Source organism: Bacillus rossius, chromosome 16, assembly GCF_032445375.1.
Source record: "Bacillus rossius redtenbacheri isolate Brsri chromosome 16, Brsri_v3, whole genome shotgun sequence".
Taxonomy (NCBI): Eukaryota; Metazoa; Arthropoda; class Insecta; order Phasmatodea; family Bacillidae; genus Bacillus; species Bacillus rossius.
Window position 1 is genome coordinate 15,622,723 of NC_086343.1, and position 22,420 is coordinate 15,645,142.

Below are 22,420 nucleotides of genomic sequence, written 5' to 3' on the forward strand. Positions count from 1 at the left end.
CATGAACCGCTGCCGCACACGCAAAATAATCTGCTTATTATTTCCGGCGTTAACATGTTCATTGAAATCAGTTGATAAAGGTAGAGGAAAGTTTGGAAAAATATTCTGTATACTTAGAGACCGGACAAATTCGCTTTTTCCTTTTCTTTAAGGATGGACTCCAAACTCCTCTGCATACTCGAAGAAATTTCAATTGTTTGTTAGCTGCAGACTTGTGAGACGTCTCGACTAGGTAGTTCTTTTATTTGATACTTCCTTGGTTGGTGGTCTCTCATTAGCCCAGAGTGCTTCAGCTCAGAGGTAAATTTGTTTGAATTCTAGCCATTCACGAAATGAATCCGCGAATTCTTGCGGTCTCTACGTATACCTTGTCGTGCCAATAATCATGATAGTTTTCTGAAAATAGGAATGATAGCTAAAAATAAAGATACAGTTAAATTTAAGTTGGAGGGTAAACCGCCTGCTGTGCTGATTAAACGACGTTCAAAGCTACAGGTCGTAAAATTTTTGAAAGTTGTCTGAGTGATTTTTTTATATGAAATGTTTATGAAAAAATTGATTAAAAATTAAGAGCAAACCAAATATTCAACATTAAATGTATCGTTAATAATTCATAATTTAAAAAAGGTAGAAGGAAAACAAATACACATACTAGAGAAAATAAAATCCTACATAATGATTACAGAAGCATTGTCACTTCCTAGTCAGCATGATCGCTTCGTGACTTACTCACTGCATGAACCTGTGTGTAAACGTGTGAGGGCTGGTATTAATGTAATACCGTCATCTCATATTATCTTAAAATGGAAATAAATTACATTTATAACTTTAATTACATTTCAGCAGTTCAGCAGTCTTTATCTTTTGTCCATGAGCATTTATTTAGAATGAAATTTTGCTTTCTATCATTTTACCTACTTAATCATCAAGTTTATTTTAGTTACGCTTGGTTGTTTTTTATATATCTAATAGAATGATAATCTTCTTATGTGTATCCAGACATAGACCGATAATACTCATTCTTAAGATACTGTATGTATAAAGCATGAAAGCATCCATAATTAAATCTTAATAAGATATCAAATGCATCATGGCTAGGGCCACGATTATTATTTCGTGGATTCATTTCACTCCAGGCTCGACTCATCTCGCCTATGTATAGTCAATAATTTTTAGAGTGCTCATTGGTCGATACCAAAGTCACATCATTTGGGTAAATAGTCTCTCCTCGCTTAATGACTCAGGGTCGTCAAGAGCGTGTCAAGAGCACTGTAGTCCAATCATCAACGTGAAGCAGATTGTCATATGCTTCAAGTCTACCCAAAGAATCCGCCAAATAGTTTCTCTAGTCATGGCCAGCATCTACAGTTTTTTTTTCTTGCCACAGGTGAGCGATGGGTAGAAACACGGAAATTTCGTGCATTCATTTAGTCGCAAGTTAGAATGCAAACCTTCACACTCTCGCACTGTGTTCATGATTAGACCGCAGTTACTTGGACACGCCCCTCTATAACCGTGAGCCAACGACACCCGCATCTGGGACAGAAGTAAGCGAATCGGGCAGTACCGATTAACAAGGATAAACATGCTCTCGCTAAGAAATCAACCAATGGGAAAGCGAACATGGGTTGAGCACACATATTACCTTAAATTCTACTCTGAAGCCAGACGAATCTGCAAAATTTCCGGGTCTCTCAAGATGGGCAAAACAAAAACCAAAAAATTCAACATGGCCACATCGACACATGCGTGAGACAACTCCGAAAGCAATATCCTCTTCCTTCTTTTTTTTCCATCCTCCCCCCTCCAAACGTTTTATTCTACCACGTGTGTGTGTGTATAAATACTGGTGGGACGTGCTCTAAAAGCGTGAATTGGATAAGCCGATATGCGTCACGATAGTAAAACTCTCGCAAAGGTGTCACAACGGGCGAGGGGCAGATAGGAAGGTGTTTTGGTGGGAAGGGGGGGGGGGTTATGCATGGGGCACATTCTGGTCCGACAAGTCTCGCCGGTAAAGGAACAGCCTCCTAAATCACCGCGGCGATCATAAAGAGCGTGGGGTCGACGACCTCCTTAAACCGCCTCCCCCTCCCCTTTTCTCGTGTCAAAAGAAAACATTTGCCGCACGATTTGCCACGGGCCGGGAAGGGAGAACAGATGTAGGGGGGGAAAAAAAAAGAGAGGACGAGTCCAAGAAGAATAAAGAATAAGAATAAATACCTCACCGTCAGCGATATTTACCCGTGAGGTTACCCAGTCGTGATGTATCTGGTCTGTTTCGAAACGACGCGACGCCGCGGGGTTTTTGAAAAGAAACGCACTCGCAGACACGGACCGAGAAAGAGAGTGATAGGGGGGGGGGGGGGGGACTTCTTTTGAAAACCAGGATAAAGGAAACTTGCTGCTGCATTCATTGCCACCCCTCCCCGCTCCTTTTTTTTTTTTTAAACTTCCCCCTTCCCCGTTCCTTCGCGCATAAATAACACCCTGTTTCCGAGGTGGACCGGCGAGAAGTTGGTAAGCTCCGAAAAGAATGAATGACGTCTGCTATGTTAGGTACTTGGTATGTCGGACCTGGCCTGAACAGACACCATTGAAGGAAAATAAAAAAAAAAGTAACCAACAGCTCACGAAAGGTACGCGCATCTACGTGTAGGGTGTGTGTAAACAAACGCAGAACGTTAGGTTGCCTAAAGTATCCATGCCAGAATATGACTTTAAAGCTGGATTGTAAGTACTATAGTAGTGCTAGGAATCTTTGTTGAGCTTCATTTCGTTTTGTTCATGTCTTATGTCGCCCTGCTCGGCGAAGGAAGCTTGCATGTATCTCAAACGTGCCAATGAGAACTTTATCTGTTTCAATACAGATCGTCCGAGATTTCGTCTGAAAATAACTACTTCACGTAAGATTAAAATATATATATATATTTCTTTCGACACAAAATTTTACTAAGGGATTAGAGTGTTTTGTCAACTATCTGAACACAAAAACATTTTTGTGATTACACATAATTAGGGAAGATGATACATCGCAAGAAAATGTTTTGAAACAAGATGGATTCTTACCAGTTTATTTATGTTTTGTGTTATCCAGTACCTCCAATGGTTAAAGTTATTTGTAAACGTTTCCCTGAATAGCTTTCCAGTATTAACTGCAAACAGTCATAAGCATGATAAAACAAAAAGTAAATTATTGTATAGTTGATTAACTTTTCCATGATTTAAAAAAAAATACGCTTGAATGAAACAGACACTAAAATATAAAATTATGCACCAATTTTCGTTAGAATCTCGAAAATTATATTCCATAAATGCTGTGTTGTAGACATTTGTTGTACAAAGTAACAATATTTATTTTGTCTTTTAGTATGACAAACTATTTTTTAGCAACTGGTTTTCAAATGAATCTTTTGTAAAAGTACAGAACAATTATTTTCAGTGAAGAAAAATTTCTCTTATACTTTATTTATAGCTACCATATCATTAAGACGAAACGAAATCACAGTTTATTTAAATGCCATGGACTTCAATTCGATGACCTTGTGTTGACGTCGACTCTCTAGCCGTGGAGTTTATACGTGCTTAGGTCCGACAGGAATATTGCTCTAACAGGAGAAGGGGGTTTGGGGAGGGGGCACATTACGCTTGTTAAAAAAAAAAAAAAAAAAAAAACCCCGCACTGTCGCCGTGCCCACTTACCAATTCACTTCGGAAATTAAACCCGAAGAAAAAGTAGAAAGCAGGAGGGAGTCCAAAGCTTTCTCCCTGTTTACTTCACTCCCACTCTTCAACTGTTTCATAAGCTGACAACACGTGTAGCGACGCTGGTCCCAGAACAAGTACACCGTAAAATACTTCGGTAACGTTCAGTGGCGGATCCAGGATTTTGGTTTTGGAGGGGCTTGACCCAGCTGAGGCTAGGCTTTATCAAGGCAAACACTAAAACAATAGTGGACCCAGATGCTTTTGGAGGGGGCTTGAGCCCCTTAGCCCCTCTCTGGATCCGCTACTGGTAACGTTCCTAAACATTTACTGATATTACCAACCTACTCATTATATGGGAAGTTGACAGGGGAAAATATGGCAGAGGAATGTTGATTTATCACTGGGGCCGTGTACTTTTCGCGAAAATATTTCTAGACCAGCTGTGTGTCAGCACGTTGTAGCATTGGTCTTTGTTTATTTTAGGTGCATGTCTACTCTCAGCACAACCAATCACAGCCATCCAGTGAAGAAGCAAACGCGTCCTGAATGGCCAAATTACTACATATGTCTGTACCCGATATCCGAGAAGATCCGCTCGGGTACGCAAGTTTACCCGAATTAAAAAAAAAAAAAAATAGTCAAAAAATATTGAACAATATTCACTTCTAACAGGAAACCAATTATGCGTAGGCCAATAATGTTCCGAAATCCAGTGCATTTTCAAACAAAAGTCTTGCACATATAAACCGTTTTATGCTTTTCGAAACCTTTCTTTTAATTACTTCTTAAATATATTGTCAGTTTTCTAAAACATTTTTTAAAAGATTACCAACACATAAATATTTATTTTAAGACGCAAAATAAAACTGAACCTGGAAGTTAATTTAAACAAAAATATTTAACTGCTGCTTTTGTTTATTCAGTCACGTTAACTTCGTAAGTTAGTCTGCAACGCAACGTGAAGTCAAGTGTTTCGTAGTAGTTAGCGGCGTTGAGAAAACTCGCTGGTTTAATGACCACTTTTATAGACTCCACAGATCTCCACGTAATGGTGCCAGTGGCTGATCACTTGAGAGATGTACTAACTGGTTGGCTGTAGTTCAGTACGTAAATTTGTCTTAGAGTGCTCCTCGTAATCTGTGAACTAAACGCTGGAGCACGTCAAAGGTAAAAATGGTCTGTATTTCAGTCTGTCACTGGAAAAATTCGCGGGTTCAATTCGCGATAAACAATTCTGCATTTTTTTTGTCCACAGCTAATGAGAAGGCCTCTGCTCCTTCGACAAACCTGCCACTGGAGAAGCACCGAATAACAAAACACACCATGGCCATGGGAAACTCTCACAAATTCAGCAGCCGATTAACAGATTGCATACATCCGGGTGCACACAGGCCTATGGAGTCTATCCTGCAAGTGATTGAAACCATGCATTTTTTTTCACTTTCTTAACTACATATGATACATTCTTAAACAACGTAGCTAGTATTTTTTTTCGTTGAAAAAAAATCTGATCGCTCATTAGACTACAGTAAGGTATGCCTACGCTGACGATTGTTGCCTTCTTGTCGGCAGCCTCTGAAAGAGAAGCCATTTCCATATTTGGCCCTGGCCATTCAGGACGCGTCTGCTTCCGCACTGGATGGCTGTGATTGGTGTGCTGGCAGTAGACACGTGGCTGAAATAAAACCCAGCCAACCACGAATCACGGACAATGCTACCAAGTTTTAAAAACACAGCTGGTCTGAAAATCGTTTCGCAAAAAAAAAAAAAAAAAAAGGGGGGGGGAGGGGGGGTGTTCTTCAGCATATCTCTTCACAACGACCAGCTACTCCATTCCCGCTTCTCTAACTGCAATCGTCTATGTCCGACGTCACGGCGTTTGCTTTTCAACGGTTAACTCTATTCCAGACTTGTTTCGTTTTTTCTTCATTCTTTTTTTTTTTTCCTCCGTTGCTCGTAACTTCTCTACGGTACTCGCGTCCGTAGCCCGGGTCGACGAACTCGAAAACTCGTCTTTCGCGCGTTTTCGCAGAGATGATCTACCTCCACTCGTCCTGTAGTCACGTGTCTATCGTAAGCGTCTAACCAGTGTTGCCAGGTTTCTAAAACCAATATCACACGCGCAAAAAAAAATCCTTTGTAGCCTACAAGTAAACACGCACACACTGTTGAACCATCACTACCAAAAAACAATTAAATTAATAAATAAAAACTAATCAAAAATGATGTCTTCTCATAACAAATATTTTACAAAAAGTGGTAACTTTATTTTTACGAAATTTTTGTTTCTCTTTTGTCATAAATATATTCAAAATTTAAATCCTCATATAAGATAAAATCTTTAGTATTCTAAATATTGTATATTCAAAAAATATATTTAAAAAAAATAAACAGTAGATGCTGTGCAGTTGATAAGAACTTCATTATTTATTCCTACAAAAGATATAAAAGAAATAGTTGCACCTTTCACTAGCTGCAATGGGAATGTTTGTTTAGCACACCGGGGAACATATTTAACACAAAAAATTGAATTCTAAAAATGAAAATACGCTTTTTATTTTTTTCATTTTTTGGGTTCATCATTAAATCAAAATTTAAATTTTTTTGTATTTCAGCGTTTTTTTCTGGTGTTTTTATTTCAGACTTCTGAGATCAAGATTTAGACATAAGGCACTATTTTAAGAATTGAATTCTATATTTGGATTTGAGAAAGATTACTCACCCTTTTATTTATTTAAAAATATATATTTATTCATACACACATAATAACATACAAGGACGTATCCAGGTGGTCAAAGAAGGGCATCTGGCTCCTTTCCGAATTGGAAAAAAAAATTATTAACAATGAAAGTTATTACCTATATTTATTAATATGTAGGTTATTGGTATTTCAAAACTTTGAAAGAAGCTAATTACGAAAGACACTTCGTTACTTAATGTGAAGAATTGCAGCGTGTAGGTTTTCTCATAATACTACAACTCTTACCGTTGTCATCTCTGAGGTTAAGTTCCAAAAAATTATCCCTCCCTCCTTTTTTTCGTTTTGATCTGTATAAGCCTTTGTATGTGTGTGTATATATATACACACACACGTACACACACATATATACACACACACTCGCGACACAAGCCGGTTTCGCACGTATGCGATATACTAATGCAGCGACATTTAGATTTATAAGTATGTACTTAGCAAATTAATCATTTTTTAAATCAAATTATAAGGTAAAAATGATTACTGTGGGCCATCCTTAGAAGATAAGACATATGCAATCGCGTACTATGTAGTACATTAATTTGATGTAGCAGTCGTGTGTAAGTCAGCGTAGCCCACGTGGACGCCCTAAAAGCGTCATTTTACGACTTGATTACACAACGTCGAGATTTCTCTACTATCTTTATTTTTAATGTGAATTTTTATGTACATATAAACCTTCCGGAATGAAACTTTAAATTATGGTGAAAATTGCATCAAAATCCGTTTGGCATAGTTTAGAAGAAGTAAGCGAACAGACAGACGCGGAAAGAGACTTTGTTTTATACTGTTCAGAGTTCTATATATACTTCTCAATTTTTATTTGGGCGTAAGTTTATTTAATTCATACAAGTACTTATTTTAAGTCAGTTGAGCTCAGTAACAATTTCGATATGGAGGTATCTACATCACTCGACATGGCAACGCCGGTGTTAACTGTACCTCGGAGGGCGTCTGCACTCACTTTTTTTTCCCCCCTCCCTGCCACTCCCCTCACGGGCCCGGCCGACTGGTTCACAAGGCTGGTGGAGGCGGGGTCATTGACTGTCAAGGTCGCTCGTGGCGGGGCGTATACGGAATCGTTCCATGCCCGCTTTCACCTGCGCCTTTACCCCCCTCCAACCCTACGTCAAACCCCTCCCCTACTTCTCTTACCGGCCCCCTTTCCGCCGGCGAGCGCGTCGCTTCCCCTCTCCGCGTTTCTCCCCCTCCCGAAGAGAAACGTATTCTCCTCCTCCTTAAGAGGCCGTGTCACAAATTTCTGCTCCTATTTATATCAATGTTATTTTAAAAGGCAGTTTTTCTCAAAGTCTATAAGAGGTAGGGGCCGGAAATTTTGCCTTCTGAAAGTATACAATACATTTAAGATAACTGCTTTCTTCAAATTTAGTTATCATATCATATATAATTTCTGTGATGAAAATAATATTATCAGTATTTGGATTTGTCCAGATACATTGAAATTTTGCTTACATTTATAATTATTTAGCAAAAACTGAAAACGCCATTGAAATGTATTGCACATTATCTTCCGATCAGTGTCTTAATGATCATGATGGGTTTATAAACCTGGGTGTAATCAAGTCTTTACCTATAACATGACAACATTTATACTTAATAATTTGGAGATAGGCCTTTTCTATCCTCAGCCCCTGAGCTTTTACTACCTGTTCTGGCGACCGACCTGTCACTCTTCAACCACCCCAGGGGTCTCGGACTACACCCCCCCCCCCAAAAAAAAAAAAGCTGTTCGTTCATTTGTTTTTATGATCGAGCGAAGGTTTACTTCACAAGTGCCACAGACTTCACACATTTATGCTAAGGTAATATTCCACTGATGTGACGCCATATGAATGTATTATTCGCGACCATACAACATTTTTGTTTCTCATCGGAAAGAAATATAATAATGGTGTTTTTTTATACAGGGAAAAACCGTCGTTTATCAAGAACACAGGTTTCGTAAAACACGAAAAAAAAAAAAGTTTCGTACAATGTGCATCTCTGCCTGAGGACGGGAGCAGATAGCAGTTCCCGAAACGTCGCTTGTTTCTGTTTTGGAAAACTACCATGTTTGTTTCGTCTTTTCGTTTTGTCGTGTTTTTGTCTCGTTTAAACTGTTGTGCTGAATTTTTTTTGGTTCAATATTTTTTTGTGCTGTCATCATTTGTGGTTTTTTTTTTTCGTTCTCTTCTGTTTTGGAAAACTATTGTGTTTGTTTAATCTTTTCGTTTTGTCGTGTTTTTGTCTCGTTTCAGCTGTTGTGCTGAATTACTTTTTCAGTTTAATATTTTTGTGCTGTCATCATTTTTGGGTGTTTTGTCATCCTGTTAGTCCATTTTTCTTTGTTTTTCTTTGTTTGTTGACCATATTCCTGTTATGGAATATTATGTGGTGTTTATATCCTGTTGACAACAGAAATACTTTGCTTAACTTGTGTTTTTGTCTATTGGTTTTTTTTATAGTTTTCTTCTACAGACATTCATGTGCTTAGCAATGGTGTATGTCCAAAAGCTTACATAAAGTCATGCACTCCCATTGCACAAATCTTTCAAATATAATAAAGTTAACATTGTCATAGACATTTTATTATATTCGTTTGCCGTCCAAGTACAAATGTCACACTATATCGCACGTAATTATATATTTTACTAATTTGTTAGTTGTCATTATATTTAAGTTACAAATAACAGTAATAAAAATATTACTTAATAGTCCAGAAAAGAGATTTAGTTATTATTCATTTAATAGGGGTTTAAAATATGGTACTACATACATACTTATATTATCTTGTTGTCTTCTTTGGAACTTTACTGGAAGAATGGCATTTGGTATGTATGTTAACTCACAATGAAAATACTTCAGAAGTACTCAATTAACAGTGAACAACCTAGGCCCTATACTAATTTCATTATGTTGATGGAAATATAATTGAAATTACTAATAATGAACTGTATGTGTTTCATGTAGAGATATCGTACGAACTGTATGTGGTACAGACCAGCATTTGCTAAGACTCTGTAAATAAGTAATTTCAGTTAATGTGTAGAGAATATTAAAAGTTAGAAATAATGATATATATAAAACAATGCAGAGTTATCAGCATAAAAATAGAAGTTATTTTTACGTAGCACCTACTGGAATGTGTATTTTGTGTTGAATTATGTGGCATGATTAGTATTCTCTTATTGTATGTGTGTTTTGTTGAAATATTATAAAACATAACTTACTGTTGAAGGATTTTCATTTTTTTTGTGATCTTACTTAAACACGTTTTAATAATATTACACATGTCTATTTTAAAAGCATTTTAATTTATACTTATATAATTGTAATAGGCTTTATACGGACTCTCACGATGCATGTGAGCATCTATAATTATCTACATCACCATTATGGCCGTTTCACAAGATAAAATATTTATTGAATTCAATCAGTTGCATTCATTGTACATGATTTTCGATATGTAAATGGAATTAAATACAAATTAAAGATGTTACTCAACTAAGCTTATTCTTATTAACTTTTAAGTATTTTGTTTGTTCAGTACATAAAAGTAAAAGATACTTTATTATTTAAATAATGAGCATCTATAAGCAATGACGTTTTCTAAATATTTACATAAACCTAATGGAATATATATTTCAATAATGTATATATACGATCACATTAACGGAAGTATTACATAATCAATGAGGTAATGAAATATCTTTAAAGGATATTTTCTCCTCTGTAAAGTAAATTTGTAATTCAGCCCTTTTAATGTTGGTCTTGTGAATTATTTCGTCTTCTAATATGCTACAGCAATATATAAAATTAAGTTTTGTGAGTGTTTTAGTCTTGTGTAATGTTAAAGTGTAATGTATGTAATCAATTCAATATTTTTTTATAAATTCGTATTCATAAAGATACATACCGTAATAAGATAAATAGTGATATTTGTAAATATTAAATCTTTGAAACAACATCCATAAGAGGTTCTCCTACCTCTGTTAAACTGTATGATGGTGCATTGTAAAAAATGAGGTAGTCTGACTTAAGTGAGATTGTATTTAGATTGTGTGTAATGCATATGTAATATCTAATCATATGAATTTGTTATTATCCTTTTATAACGTTTCATGATTTTAGTATACTTTTTTAATGTCAACTAACATTATTTTTCACGGAATATTACATCCAGATAAAGAATAATTACCACATGTTTGAAGATTAATTATATTCCTATACGTTTAAAGTATTAACTTTTTAGATACGACTGATCCTACAGTTGTAAATGTGAGGTTTCTTGACTCTGAATCCCTGCATCCGCAATTTCCTAGTGAGCCGCAGGTCCGATTGTCATCCTCTCAGATTGTCGAGGAACCAGCTATTTTTCGTCGAGTAAGCTGGAGCTGTCAACCTTCCCACTAATCCTGTGATGAGGGTATAGTGGCATTTTCACGCGCTGCGGCAACAGTTCCTTCGGTTGAAAAAGCCACTAAATCTCACTGTTAAAAGAGAGAACTTCTAGGGCAGAATATTGGAAATAAACATTTACTGACACGGCCTCTTAATCCATTCTTCTAGCGCTGCGCAAAGCCACTGGACGCATTCGCCAAAAACCCGCCGATATCTGCCGAACGTGGCGGTCGCGCTGAGGTACAGTCGCGGGCGTGGAAACTGAGCCTTTCCCCCACCACACTCCCGGGCCAATTTTAACATGCTCGGGCAAATGCCCACTGACTCGCCTTCCAGCAAAAAAAAAAAAAAAAAAAAACGATCCAGTTAGATTTTTCGAAAGTGGGAAACGTGGCGGACGTTTTCTCGGGGTACTCCTGTCCCTCCTTCCTCCCCGCAGAATGCACTCATTTTTATCTTATACCTACCTAAAGATTCGGTTATTTCGCGGATACGATTTCTTAGCGGGACCACTTTTATCCTTGTTAATTTGCACAACCTCATTCGCTTACTTCTCTCCTAGTCGGGCACCGTTGGCTTACGATCGTAGAGGGGCGTGTCCGAATAATTGCAACACAGTGCAAGAGCATACAAAATTAATCATTCTACTTACGACTAAATGAATGCGCGAAAATTTCCGTATCTATACTTATCACTTATATTCGTGTCTAATGACCCCGATCGACGATACGTAAGTGCTTTATTGAAGTTATACTTCTTTAGGCGCGCTCTGAAAAATTATGAGAGTGAATTTTTACGGTGCGCGCGGACCATACAGGATGAAAAAAAAATTAAATGCTACATTGAAGAAAGGCTTCATACAATTAAAAATTATATATTATGTGCTATTGATATTAAATACTTATAGGCCTATATTGTGAATTTTAATGATATAAATTGAGTATATAAGCTTTTTAAAGTACATTTATACAAGTGAGGTTATGTTCCCATATGTATAACGATGCTTGTAAACTTCCATTGTCGCTGGCAGGGAGTTTCTCAGGAAGGTATATATAGCAGTCTCCTGGCCGTTTTCATGGGAGTTTATGTTCCCGTATGTACATATAATTTATTTTCACATTAAAGTATTACATTATTTTGTTGATTTTATACTTTATACTTTAGCAACCGTTCGTATTTATAATATCACTCCAGTCCTTTTATTATTTTATTTATATTAATTATTTGCATGCAAAATTCAAGTTTTTTTTTTATCACGCCAAGTAAGTATTACTTCTTACGCGCGTACATGACTAGATGGAACCATTTTTTTATTCATTGTAGCCTGAGATAAGATACTTCTTTGGTTGATGGTATATTATTTGCCTAGATCCTCTGCATAAAATGAGAGCCAATAATAAAAGCAGCACAAACAGGGGCGAAAATGTATAAGATTCGAAATGCGGGGAGGTAAAATCTGCAGCCAAGAATTTTGTGTGTGGAGGGTCACCGACACTAGGCGGTCTAGGCCTATGCATGTAATAAGATGAAACTTTATAATAATTTAAAAAAAGTGTTCCTTAAAACTTAGTTTTGGCGTTTATATTACGTTTATCTATCCCGTCTCGCAGTTCTGATTGCCCTCACTGAGAAGGGCTTTTAAATTTCCTGTCCCTCACAGGATCTATGCCCATAAGCACAAAAGTATAAGGAATTGAGTTAGCCTATCGCGAAAACAATCTACATATGTTTTCCGTCTCTGGTTCGAGATGGTGATTTATCGCGGGGAAAATTTGGCTCTGATTGGAGGAAAAAAGCTCGTACAAAACTTCACTCGGCCAATGAGTAAACACATACCACAATATTGATCCTAAAATAACTACGAAATTAATATAAACATGTAAAATATTTCTCACCAACCACAAAAGTGAGAAGATACAGTTGAGTGCAGGCATCCCCGTTAGACAAAATCTCTAAGGGCGGTATTCCAAGACGTTCGGGTAAAGTGGCGATACAACCGTAAACCTGACTCGCGGACCGTATTCCAGAACGTGTCCAAACCGAATCCCAGTAAGGGAACATATCGGCAGCCGATTTAATAAACGGTGCCCTGTTCGAGGCTAGAAACTGGTTCCAAAGCATTCTAGCGGACTTTTCGCATCCACCGATATATATATATATATATATATATATATATATAGAGAGAGAGAGAGAGAGATGCATACATACAGTGTATTATGTGTGTATGTGTTTGCGCGTGCGCGCCAGTATAACATCCAGATATAAATAAAATATTCTATTTATTTCAACATGAGCAAAGAAACTTTGCAACCCAATCTTATTATTAAAAATATATTTTTTATATATAATACTGTGTGTGTTAAAGACATTCTTCCTGATTGAAAACTACGTGGTTTTTCAGAAATAATATTTTGACACGCTTTATATTAGCTTCACCTGTATGTTTGTTTGTTTGTTGCTTTTGTAACCGACTTATTTGCACTCGATTTTGACCCACTTTAAACGGACAGATTTAATCTAAACTTCGTACACTTATCGAGGACCGGTGACAATACACTAATACGTTTATCTCATTATCCTGATTAGGATCGACAGTATTAAATAATTTCCTCACCCAGCCTCTGTGTGAGAGCAAGTGAGACAACCGTGCAGTCGGCGCATGCGTACTGTCTACCTACTTTCCAGCTCGAGCACTCGGGGTGTTACTATTATTACAATATTTCCTCGACAGTTGGTTTGTTGGCAGAGCGGATTAAGGCACGGTTCATAGAATAAGTCTATTTACGGATTCACCGGTTGTGGGTTCTAATCATGTCTACGGCTGAAAAAAAATTTTCTTTGTTTTCTTTTCAACAATTTTTGGGATTGTTGCCGTAAATCCAACTGTAATTCGTCTGGGACTTCGCCAGTCCTTCTATTCAAACTAAAAAGTGAAAAATAAATATAGTTTTAAAAAACTAATAAACACGCTTTTAAAGCACATCGAACTAAAAAGTGAAAAATAATTTTTAAAATAAGCTTAAAACAATAATGAATGAAAACTACTAGTATTATTGTGAAAAAATTTATCGTACATCGAGCGCCCGATGGTAGAGCAGCCGACATATCATTGGAAGGCTCTGGGTTCGAATCCCAGTCCGGGCTATCCGAATTTTTCTCACATATTCTATACACTCTTATTGAGAAGGTCCTTTCCTCATCCTTTCTCAATCCTTATCCTTCCCAAAACTCCTGTTACGTAAATGTGGAACGCTTCACTGACTATCAATACAGCTGTACACATTAATAATTTGGAAAATAATTACAGTTACTTATAGTTATCACGGAATGAATAGTAGATTAGAACAAATAACAGTTTAAAAAAATAAAAAAAACACGCTTTTATAAATAAACCAAACTACAAAGTAGAAAATAAATAACACGTTTTTATAGAAAATCCAACTAAAAATAGAAAATAAATTTTAATAAATTTGAATTATCAAAATGACAAACCTTCTACTCATATCTGTCAATAAAATAATTATAACTATTAACACCATGCACCCCACGCTTTTTTTAAATAGAATACATTTTTTATTTTACACTATTTTTAATTCAAATTTATTAAAATTAATTTTCTATTTTTTAGTTGGATTTTCTATAAAAGCATGTTTTTTTTTAGTTTTTTTAAACTATTATTTATTAGGAATAAAATTAATGTGCCTCTAAACGTCTAAAATAATACATAAGAAAGACACACAATAGTGTGTGACTAAAATCTAACTCTCAATAATACTTCAAGAAAATATATAGCGATAAATGGTTGAACACACAACATCGGTATACATCTACTCACTGACTGATACACACTTAATTCAAATATTTTATGTACAAAAGCAAAATAATAAATAAATATTTGTTTGAGCTAAAAACTAAATCGATAAAAAACTAAAAAAATATATATATTTTTGCAAAACTCCGTTCCCCCGGAGAAACCCCCGGAATGGCCACCGCATGGGGAGCCCAAGAAAAGAAACGGGCTCCCCATTTGGAAGCCATCTGGAAGGTTTTTTTCTGTTCCACCCACCGTTTCTTTGGTAGCCTGACTTATTACAAGGGATTGTATTCCTACCAGAGAAAATGCCACCATTTTATCTGGGCAATCCGCCTTGGAGGAGCCGGGGCGCGAACCCGGGTCCTACAAGTCACAAGGCAGGCGCTCTACCCCAGAACCAGAGTGGTAGAGCGACGATCGGCAGTTTTCTTAACACTGACATGATGTTATACCACTAGTTTGCTGTAGTTTTGTGTGTCATTAACACATGCAGTACGTGCATTAACATCTAACCTCGGTAATGAACAAATTTATGTGTTCTTATGTTGTTCGTTCAGCACAAATTATGTAATTTCATAACAGTGAAATATAATTGGTGTTACTAGTTTGGCATTTTTTTTTATTTCCTGCAAACAAACTTACAGTCCCGCTGTACAATAATTATATAGAAATATAGACTAGTAAAAACATATGTAAGAGCTTGTTGCACTGTCGAGGGTAAAGTTATTTTGAAACAAATGTTATATATTAAAAGAGTGTGTTTAGTTAAAACATGTGTGTGCTTACAAGCATGAAGTTATTGTATAAACATTTTATTTGTTTGATTTTAAAGCCGCAGAAAAGTTAATTTTTTATATCACTTTTGGCTTTCTATTGTTTTACCGTGCTTAATATGCGCATCTAATACTGTAAAGCTATTCAAACAACTGTTTTCAAAATCTTAAATTAAGTACTAAATCTATGATAGTGTTGATGTCAAATTAAAAGTTACATTTCATACTGACATCGCCGGTATTTCAAGTAATGATAGTTCTGACCTTAAATCGATCAGTTTCCGAAGACTAGACTGAGAATTTATATGACACTAGTTTTGTGAGATTTGCTTACTTATTTATAAATATTCACATTATTTGAATACAACTATATTTTATTGGAACTTACAGTACTCCTGAGTACAGAATTCTTGGTAATAGATAGTTAAGTAGGAGTATAAATGTTTTATTTCATACAATGAAACTTAATTAAATCATCGGGGTTATTAAACATGAACTTCTTTCAGTACACAACTACAGAAAGTTTTTATTTAATATTTGTGCACTTCACAGTGACATCGCTATTTAATTATTTTAATTTCAATCGTAACAAAAATTGGAATTAGGTGCTTTTATTTTGGATGTGTAATATTTCTACGTGTAATAGTATAAAACATGTATTATGTTTTAACTTTTACAGTACCAAAAGTTCATTAAATGGTTGTGTATGTTTATTTTCGTCCAAAAAAGATAATATTTTGCACAAAAATATCCTACAAGAGATTACACTTTTCTTATAATTTTGTTGTTTTAAATTATCATGTTCGGACCTTTTCTTCCGTTCAACAATAATTTCGTTATGAAATTAAATTCTCCATACATACTACACTTGATATTTTGATATTATTACGAAATAATATATAATTTTGTTTTAAATACATTATTGTGCAAAAACACGGGTTTCAAATAACAAATAAATATTTAAATAAAACTTTTTAAATAAATTTTTTTTATTTTAATGGTTCTTGCAATTGGGGAGATTGATTGTATGTATAATTTAGTACATACACCATTGCTGATTATAATATATGACATAAGAAACCTGAATAACAGACAAGAAAGATAAATGTGCAAACATACAGAAAACAAGCGAAACTCAGGGAATATCAAAACATAGACAGAAAATTACGTAGAAAGAATTGGTAAAAAATTATTTCAGCACAGACGAACACAGTGTGCTAACAACGACGAGACATTAGCAACAAGAACAGTAAATAAAGACGAAAAATACTTTTAAAAACTCACAGAATTGATTTTTAAGTACTTTTACAAAAGATTTTATCGGAATACAGTTGACAAGGAATAGTTTGCAATACTAAAAGAAAGATATTATAACTTTGTACACCACATAGCTTTGGATATTTTTGCACATCTTAAATACAATTTAATGAGGTATAGCTGAGTATTTCTAACAAAAATTGGCTAATAATTTTATACTTCAATTATTTATGTGTACATTCGGCCAATTTTTTTAAATATAAAGATAATCGATCAAGTATTCAACAATTTGGCTTTCTTTTGTTTTACCGTGCGTAATATGCGCAGTTAATACTGGAAATCTATTCAAACAAGGGTTTACAAATAACTTTTAAATATTGGAGGTACTGGGGCAACACAAAACATAAATGGTAACACTATTTTGTAGTGATAAAGTTATTTTCATGTAAATGTACAAATTAATAAAATGTAAGTTTACATGAATATTTCTTTTCCATTTAAAAAGAAAATTTACGGTGCATAACGGCAAACAGAATAACCCAACGATGAAACTTAACAAATAAAAATTTAAAAAACAAACAAAATCAACGGATATACAGAGACACAGGTGAACCCAGCGATGTTACAAAACAGCGACGACAGCACAGACTAACACCGTAAGCAAAACTTGAGCGACATAAAATATATTATGAAAACCACAACGATGGTAGCACAGAATAACACAGTATGTTTTTCCCAAGACAACAGTTGCTACGTTTCGGCAGAGAGATCTATTCCCTTCTTAGGCACAAACAGACTGAGGTTTCTCATGATGTACAGTTTAATGAGTAATAGTAAATGTCTGAAACTACATTTTGAATTAATTTACCTATTATAAAAATGTTGTTTGTCAGTTAAAATTTTATTCAATGAACTACACTGGTTTTGATATTCTCTTAGATACTGACTTTCTTTAAACAGATTTGTATTTTGTTTTGTTTTATGTGTACATTTGTTTACACTTCTAACAAGGCACAGGTATAAGTGCAGTATCTGATCAGTTTAGCTCACGACTCAGACGTGATAGCGCGGTGATTCGTGTGTTTGTGTATAGAGAACCGACAACACTGGGCAATACAGATTGTACGTTCACCAAAAAACATTAATTTTGGTATTATGCCTTCGGTATCTCATTTATCATATTACAGGCCAATGTTAAACATTTTCGTCAAATATTAATTGAAATGAATAGTAAGCTACCATTTAGTGTCTGATTTAAATTAAAATATTTAGTACGTAGTCAATGTCTCGTTTTAATTTTTTTATTTTAAATCATTTCACTAAAAGCGACTCGCTGACATAGAGGTTTCACGTGAAACCAACGGCCGTGAGTCTCGATACAGTTCCACCTTTTTTTTTGTTTTTTTATTTTTTAGATAATTGGTAGGATGGTTTCTTACTGTAGGTCATGTCTAATTCCTTTCATAATGTCGCTCTACTGTGGCGTTGTGTTTCGTCGTCTGCATTGACCTCGCTATTAATATGTTCACGGACAAGCAAGCATATCAGAATAAGAAGAAAAATAATATCGGAAATAGGCTATTCAACTGGTAAACAAACATAAAAATGATTTCAAGGCTATCATAAATTAATATTCTGAAATGATTTCGTAGTCATTGACGCAGTTAAAATATATGCCTAATGTCACAACTACTTAATCAATAAAACTTAAACAGCAAACATGAATCGCTCTTTCTAATCCGTATTAACATTTGCGATTGTTTTGATATATTCTTAATGGCAATTATTTTTCTGTACATATATATGTTAAAATACTTTTCTAATGGTTCTCACAGTACATGCTAAAAACATTATGCCGGAATCACAATACCCTGTAACAGCCCCGACACGACAAAAACAACACCATTTAGAAGTAAGGTCGTAGTGAAGTCAGCCCATGAAAAGTGAACCCCAACAGCCCATCAGAAACATAGTGTGGGTATTATTAAAGATGTAGTAACGTAAACATTTTTTTTTGTGAAATAATTCATGCTTAAGTTTAGTTTATCGTTCTTTTGACAGACATGACGTAAAATAAACTCAATTGAATTGCCACCTCAGTACTATAGATGACTAGGTTATACACCTGATATAGTGATAATCTGTCGTGACATTTCAAACATATGATATAAATCATGCAATATTTGACTTACTTATCCGTCGGTTGTCAGGTAATTGTGATATTCGGTCACTAGATTGCATTTAATTTCAACTAGTGACCTGGAGTTAAATATTTAATTAGAATCACAAGACTTTGTATGCTACCTATTTGTACAATTATTTCTAAGATAATAGACATAATTTAATCATGTCGTTCGAGTATTAGGACTGTATGGTCGCGTTTTAACTTATGGTAGTTTTACGTTATGGCACTTAGTCGTCGCCCCCGGCGGAATACTTCGATTATGGTAGTCTTTCAGTATGGCAGTATTCCAGTATGGCAGTCTTCCAGTATGGCAGTCTTCCGTCGACTCCTGTCAAAACAGGAGGAAATGTGCCATAATGGAAAGTTACCATTTTTTTTATTTTTACAGATCGTGGTTATAAGTATACAGTGCTGCTTCCTATAGCTCATTTTTGGAAACATTTGTTTCTGTTAGTGCGCGATCTGTTGAGTTGATTTATGACTGGAACTACAGAAATTCATCGCCAGAAGCGCTATCTGTAACATTTTTAAGTTAACCTAAGAAACAACTAAGGGGGTTAACAGCGCTACCTAGCGATTCATTTATTCTTCACACTACTACTTCGAGAGAAAAGCAGCTGTACTCATTCCATGGAGTGTGTATAAGAAAATATTGTAGAATTCCGCCTCGTCTTTTGTAATTATGGCAGTTTTCCGTTATGGTAATTTTCCGCCTTTTTCGAAGAGGCCAGGCGGAATACAGTCATTATGGTAGTTCTCCAGTATGGTAGTCTTCCGTCGCCCTCGAAGCCGACTCCAGAGGAGTTCAGGAGATGTTACCTCGGCCGCGGGAGGGAGGGGATGGGACGCGCGGGAGGCTGCAGAGGGCAAGATGATCTCTCCGAGGACAACTCCAGGAGGATGATGAACGGTTCCCTGCCCTCCTTCAACCCCCCCGGGGGGGGGGGGAGAAGAAGGAAGCCACACCACACCTTGTAACAGGAATTTTTTTTTTTTCGGTTACTTTACCTGTAGTTTTGGTCGTATCCTACTCTCTCCCTCCCTCCCCCCCTTTCTGACACCCACCACACCCTTGACCCACGGTTCTCGGTCCTCCATTCTTCTGTATTTTCTGTGGCAAGGGGAGAGAAGAGAAGAAACACTTCCTCCCCTCGCCTGAAAACCCAGACAAGCCCTCCTGGGAGTCGACGAACCCGGCTGCTCTGCTTCCTAATGAACTTCAACCGAAAAACGTCACTATAAAAAAAAAAAAAAAAAAGTAGTTCGGGGGAGACCACGTTTTCGTATTCCCGAACGGTCCTTCTCTTTGCCGGTCGTGTTTTTTTTATTTTTCGGCCTCGTTCGCGCGCGACCCAGTATTCCCCTCCGAGATTCCAGGGTACTTACTACCTGTGTGGGTACTATATAACACGGCGTGCCAGAGTACCAACCGCAACATAGCGACACGTTCGAGATACACCTTTTCCCCCCCCCCTCCTTTTTTTTTAATTGAGGTGTTCTCGGGTGGAGGGACAACGCTTTACCGTTAGCAAACGGGACGGACGCGTGTTCATCTGGGTACACTGTAATTTTTTTTTGTAAATGGAATTGAAATAATCATTTAAAATTACAGATATTTGTAAATTTGTACAGTTACATTAAAACAACTGTATCGCTACAAAAAATATATATGCGCAGTAATACTGGGTTCGAATTCTTGCCCGTGAATGTATGCTTTGTGTGATCCTAAGTACATGCTGATGACAGTTTCCGCGTCAGATTTGTTCCACGCATCATAGGTATAGACCGGAAAAATTCGCGGGTTCAGTTACCTTTAGGATAGACTCCAATGTCATTTACACACTCGGGCAAATGCCAAATGTTCATTGGCTGCTGACTTGTGAGTCGTCACGACTGGGTGGCCTGTGATTCGACACTTCTATGAGCGAGGGACTCTAATTGGCCCTCAGTCCTCCAGATTAACAGTGGACCAATGGCAGAAGCAGCACTAAGGTATAATTATTCGAATTTTAGCATAGCACATAATGAGCCCGCGAATTTTTTAGGTCTCTAATCATAGGAGGTGTAATCAAAAATACGGTGAATGAATTTTTATAGCAACAACTGCTGACGCTAAATCCATTTAAAGCAATTAGCCTGATAGTCTGATTCGTTGAGATAGTCAGTGTCAAGTTTGAACTAGTTGTGACTTGTCAGTCGGCTTCCAGAGCCGGTAGAGTGAGGTCGTGTTTACCGTGTCTGTCGCGCGTCACGGATAGAGACTCGGAAATTTCGGGTATTCGTGCGACCTCAGGGTAGAATTCAAAGTCATAGATGTGCCCAACCCATGTTTGCTTTCCTATTGTTTCATTTCTTAGCGAGAACATTTTGATCCTTGTTAGTTGGCTCTACCTGATTAGCTTACTTCTCTCCTGGCTTCGGGCATCGTTGGCTCGCGGTCGTAGAGGGGCGTGTCCAAATAACTGCGGTCCAATCACGAACACAGTGCGAGAGTGTGAAGGTTTGCATTCTAGCTTGCGACTAAATTAATGCGTGAAATTTACGTATCTATAATCATGGTTTTCGAGCAACGCGTTAACATTAAGTTGTTTGCGAAACGGACACCAGAAAAAAATGTATGTGATAAAATGTAAACGTTTGGACGCCATTACAGACATTGAGGGGAGCTCGACGGAGCAGCTGAAGGTAAACATTACAGAAATGCTTCAAGTGATGGAATTAACATTGGGAATGGTGCGCATCGCTACCAAATGAGAGTATTCTGAAGGAGATTAGTTAAAATTTGATGTAAACTTGTTACTTTATAAAATAATAAATTCTTTAATAAAATTATCCACAGTAATTTATTTTTAGAGGTCTTCAACAGCTGGGCAATGCATACAACTTCGTTTTTGTAATAACATTTTAGAAATCATTGTTCGCAAATATTTCGATTTATTATCACTAAAAAAAATAAAAAAATTTTTTTGTAGCTGTCAGAAAAAATATATTCTTGCGAATAAAGACCATCAAATTTTGTGTTTATGACAAAGAAATGTAGTGTCCATTAGTGGCAGCAAAATCCTGTTTTCAATCAACTAAAGATACATATTTAATTGAAAAGATGTCGCCACATATTCTGTTGGGGTAAATATTATTCTTTTTTTTTTATGTGGGATGGGGAATGCTCACTTACGAACGCTAAAGAAGGAGGGCTTCGCTAGACATCAAGGAGAAGGTAAATCGCCTTGCGTGTCAGTGTTTCTCAGCTGTCTCCTGGCATAGTAATCGACTGATGATTAATCTCTTTTTTAAGACCACCTTATAGAGATTTCCAGTTGTTTTAAAACAAGGTTATTAACCTGGTAATCAACCTGATAAAATATTGCATGTGCTAATTTGGTAACAGAAATTCACTAATTAAACGAAAGTCTGATGAATAAAATCGCATTTCTCATTACAAAATAAAATAAAAATTCTTTGCAGGGATTTTTTTTTTGGACAGGATTAACCAGAATTACTTGGAGGATATCAGCAGTAGTCTAGTC